We start from the raw sequence: 5,190 nt of genomic DNA, 5'->3' as shown, positions 1-5,190 counted from the left end.
GAGGTTGTACACTCGAAAAATGATAAAGGTACCTCATAGTAAACGGTAGGAATTCGGAGCCAATTGGGATAAGGAGAAGCGGAAATAATTAGCTAGGTCGTGGAAGGGTTGGGGAAGAGGAAAACGCAAACCTGCTTCCAACTGCCCTTGGAAGAAGGTGACATAACCCGGAGGAGGATTATGGGGTCGCTGAAGGGAGGTAGGCACCCTAATCAGATGATCGCTAGGGATACCGTAGATTGGTCCCGAAGCAGCACCACATCGTCTGAGCATAACAAAGAGGTCTCGGCCTCGTACCAAGGGACTAGAGTTCCCATAAGAGGGCAAGAAGAGGAAAGCAGTAGGATAAATAAAGAAACACAAGCGGAGGAAGGAAAAAGCAGAGAAGAAGTCGATCGACGCGGAGGAAGGAAGAAAAAGAACGAAGACCCTAGGGCTTGGCAACAGAACAAAGCGAAAAACGTCCTAACTCAGATAGTAGACTTACGAGGAGGAAGCAGACATGGTCGAAGGGGAGGAAATCCTAGGAGCGATAGGAACGCGAACAAGATCCGAGGGAAATCGGAGCACAAGAACACGCGGGAGTTAGGGTTCGAAGTGGCAAGTAAAGAAGACAACGAAACACGGGGGGTTTAAGGAGAACGGTCGAACAATCAGGACCGTTGATAAATAAACCAAAGCAATCGGCGAAATGAACGGTGGTCAATCCAGGCCGCTGGACGCCGAGATTAACGAAGGAGATTAAACGAGCGTAATAATCGCAACTGACCAGGATCCAATAGACAGAAAGGCGAAGTGAATCAAACTCGGGTTCAGTCAGTCGAACTACGTCTCCTTCGACTAAACTAGGTTGGGAGGCTTGTGATCCGGATGGAATGACGTGGGAAAACACGTAGGATAAAAGAGTCCCACAGAGGACGTGTGGAAAGGACGTGGCGGCCAATAAGGAGAACTCGATTCCCCCGAAAGGAGAAGAGGGTGGATTAAACCCAGGTCTTAGGCAGAGGAGCCACCTCCCCAGTATCACGACCCAGAAGCCCTGCCAACTACCCCAAGGAGAAGAACTACCCATGTCACCCCTAACCTCGAGGTCGGCACTTACCACAACACCTCATATGAGCCTCCCCACAGCTGGGGCTAACATCCTACGTATACTCAACGAACCGACCTCATTGTCGGCCCATCACGACCTTCGAGCCCAGGTCCTTTACAACGATAGGTATACCACCCCATCAAAAGATCAATACATAACCTAAGTCCGTAACTGAGCTCGACGCACCTAGCTGAGCTCCTCATAGCTCGATCGCGTCATCCGACCTCACTAACGGATCGTATATCTTCACTACCAACACTCGTACAACCCAAGTATGCATAAAACTCCCTAGCCCACCTACCTGCCAGGTCAGAAGTAGGGCCATTACACCAGCCGTGCTCCTTCAGACCTCAGCATCCGATACCCTACAACTATCAGGGAAGTAAACTACATCCAAAAGTCGACCTCATGATTTGGTATCGACATCACATACCGACCTCATGGCCTGGTCGCAACATCAGATGCCTACCTCAAGATAGGGATCCCGTGCTAATTCCTTCAGTAACACAGCAGGTAACAAGCTCGGGACGGACCGAACACACCCCTTCAGCGCAGTTGAGAATACCTTGCATCCATGCATCTCAACCGCCCATATCGGCCACTCTTGACGCGGAGATGATACCAACGGATCGATGTGCCTCTTTCTTCCTGTGACCTATCCGCAAGAAGCGATGTGTACACCAAGTCCCTTTACTTGGTCCTGACCGATCACATCCATTCAAAAAGGATAAGCCGCCTGGATAAACCGTCTGATTTGAGGAATCTGTCACACACGTGACCCAGTAATTCCGCCCTTTCCTCCAATGACAGCCACACAGATCCGAAGGTATCGCTCCCTCCTGCTCTATATAAACCTCTCAGGTATGACATTCCGTCTATGTTGAATCCTCCGCATACACTGGCATTTTCTCTCGGTCTGACTTGAGCGTCGGAGTGGCCACGCCGGGATTCCCCGGCGCCCAGCTAATCCGTGCGTTCAGTGCCCCCCTTTTCAGGTCCTTTCTCCTCCGCTGTGGAAATATCGGGTGACGCGGCCTCCCCCTGTCTGGTGATTCAGCGGTCATCGGTAAGGAGCCGGAACAGAGTCCATGATCAATCAACCATAATCTCGAGGAATCCGAAGTCCTAGGATCGTTTCCCCAAATCTTGTCACTTAGTTGATTTCTCTTCGATCAAGGTCAAGGAACTTGATTTCACTTTCACTTCCCCCATCACGAATCCAAATTACGTGAACTCCCAACTCTTTTTGTGATAGTTTAGTGATTGATTCCACGTCCCTGTGGTTCAATATTTTTTCATTATTTGATGACATCCTGTATACTTGCTGGAAGCTATCAAGTTTTTAGCGTCGTTGCCAAGTGAACATCCCAACACCAAGGACTATGTGCAAATTTTTACTAAGCTTTTACATTAAGAGTCTTTTGCCATTTATACATTTGCTTCCATTTAATTCTTTTAATTCTTTCTTTCTTTTTATTGGTACAATTCTTTGTAAATTTTTTATTATTATTCTGGAATTTTAATAACATATTCTTTTATTATGCAAGCGTAAGTCCAAACCAGTGGAGTTTTCTTTCGACCTAGAAATCGAAAGAACCTACCGGAGGAGATTTCACTCTCATAGACTTGACATTCAAGAAGACACATCAGAGACCATGGCCCAAAAGTCTTTGAAGGACTATGCAACACCACAAGCGAGAGGAATGACATCTTGTATCGCCGTATCAAACATAGAAACGAACAACTTTGAAATCAAACTGGAATTCATTTCAATGATACAACAGAATCAGTTTGGTGGAGGACCTAATAAAGACCCAAACTTACATTTGGAGATATTATCAGACAACTGCAGCACTATGAGAATGCAAGGGGTTAGTTTTGATGTCATAAGACTCATGCTTTTCAAATTTTCACTCAGAGACAAGGAGAAGTCTTGGTACTATTCTCTACCCTTAAATGGAATTACTATTTGGGACCAATGTGAATAAGTATTTCTGAACAAGTTTTACCCCCCAAGTAAGATGACCCATATGAGAAACATGATCTCAAGCTTCATGCAGCTAGATGGAGAATCCTTATTTGAAGCTTGGGATAGATTCAAAGGAATGTTGAGGAAGTGCCCACACCACAGACTCGAAAGATGGTTTATCATTCATACTTTCTACAACGGAATCAATAATCAGACAAAAGTTTATTTGAATTCCGCTGTAGGAGGTGCATTAATGAATAAGAGTCTAGAAGAAGTCGAAGAATTAATAGAAAGTGTGGCACTCAATCATCATCAGTGGGCCAATGAGAGAGGTAGCATTTCTAGAACTCCTAGGAAATATGAAGTTGATACTCTCACTTGATTAACTGCGTAGATGGATGCCTTTAGTAAAAGGGTAGAAAATATGAATGCTGGAAAGGTCAATGCGATGGATGCATCTTGTGATACTTGTGGAGATTCCGGTCACATGAGGGAAATGTGCCAAGTGGGAGCACTTCAAGCTCAAATAACTCAGTATGAACAGTGCGACGCAGTTGGTACATACAATCAGAGGAACAACCTATACTCAAACTCCTATAATCCGGGTTGGAGGAATCATCCCAACTTTTCATACCGCAACAACCAAAGACCTTCTTATCAAGCTGGCCTCAAGCCAAGTGAAGAAGTATCTGACCCCCATAAAATCTCAAAAATTCTGGAATAATTACAAAGTGATATGGTCAAAGTCAATGAGAAATTAGACGACCATGACAAGAGGATGAGGATGCAAGAGACATATATTGCTCAGATCAGCTCTTCCATCTCTTCCAGACAAGTGGGTGCACTCCTAGGAAAATCATACTTCAACCCGATGGAGTATTGCAAAGCCATAAAGCTTAGGAGCGGATGGACCATGAAGGGTAAAGAAGCTCAAGTGACTGCTCCTTTAGAAGGTATTACAAGCACAACAGCCGCTGAGCAACCTCCTTCCTCTACACCAATTATTGAAGATGAATTGGAGGAAGTCGAGACCGCTATGCTCGCTGAAGTACCAACGAAGAAACTATTAGTGCGAAACATACCTTTCCCGCAAAGGCTCCTATACAAGCAGAAGGATGATGAGACAACATCGATGAAAGTGATCATAGGGACTCAGTACAATTCCCTACACTTCCGTGCACCTCTCCAATATAGAAAAGCCACGACCAAGCTTTAGTGGCATTGAAATCAACACCCACAAAGTAGTTAGAACAAAAGAATTAAATAATAAAGAATAAATGAATGAATAAATAAATAAATGCATAAATGAATAAATGAAACCAATCAATGAATAAACAAATAAAATGAATGAACAAATAAGAACACTTATATATAGTCTAAAATAAACAAACATCATGTGAGTCTCCGGCAACGACGCCAAAATTTTGATGTGGGGGTATTGTATGGGAATATTTTATTTATATATTTTATTTCCCTTATTTGTTTGTGTCACTACACCTGTTATCAAAATTAATTATTTATTTTATTACCAAACCCCTAACTATCGCTAAAGTAGTATAGAGAGGTCCGAATCGTCTCTCTCAGACTCAATGACCGGAAGTTATTATGGACATTTGGTGCAGGGGTTTAATTGTAACTTTATTCCTAAAATTTACAAATGAATATCAAATTATTATACAATTAATAAAGAATCCTAAATCTATATTATTTACAAATTAAATCTAAACATGCATCCTATTTACACATTATACATACAACAACCATTTTTTACAATTACAACATGCTTTCTATAATGACTTGACGCCACAACAGATATGTACAATAAACATATGTACAATATGCAACAAAAGAACATGTCTACAATATCAAACAACAATTCACACATGCCAAAACATGGTAACAAATACTATCATGTTATTATACAATGCTAACAAATCTAGTTCAAATACAACTTACAACATACAACATGAATCTCAAAATTACAAATTACTCCACAACTATATATACATTAATGACAAACATACAACATATATTTACAATATCATACACATACATCAACTTAAATAGACAAACAACAATTGTAACATGCACATTCAACACAAGACACAAAACACACAACCTACAACAT

At 42.3% G+C, this 5,190-nt stretch overlaps 1 non-coding gene across 1 annotated transcript; it reads right to left on the bottom strand.

The window, feature by feature from the left end:
* Positions 1 to 3,120: 3,120 nt before the first annotated feature.
* LOC141816639 (small nucleolar RNA R71) lies at positions 3,121 to 3,227 on the bottom strand. Its single transcript, XR_012600720.1, has one exon. It is a non-coding gene; the product is annotated as a small nucleolar RNA R71 (small nucleolar RNA).
* Between the last annotated feature and the right edge of the window lie 1,963 nt (positions 3,228 to 5,190).

Source organism: Curcuma longa, unplaced genomic scaffold (genome assembly GCF_044706935.1).
Source record: "Curcuma longa cultivar G26 ecotype Majalengka, Jawa Barat unplaced genomic scaffold, ITB_CL_G26_1.1 contig_17535, whole genome shotgun sequence".
Classification (NCBI taxonomy): Eukaryota; Viridiplantae; Streptophyta; class Magnoliopsida; order Zingiberales; family Zingiberaceae; genus Curcuma; species Curcuma longa.
The sequence above is the reverse complement of the archived record's forward strand: the minus strand, read 5'-3'. Positions and strand labels throughout refer to the sequence as shown.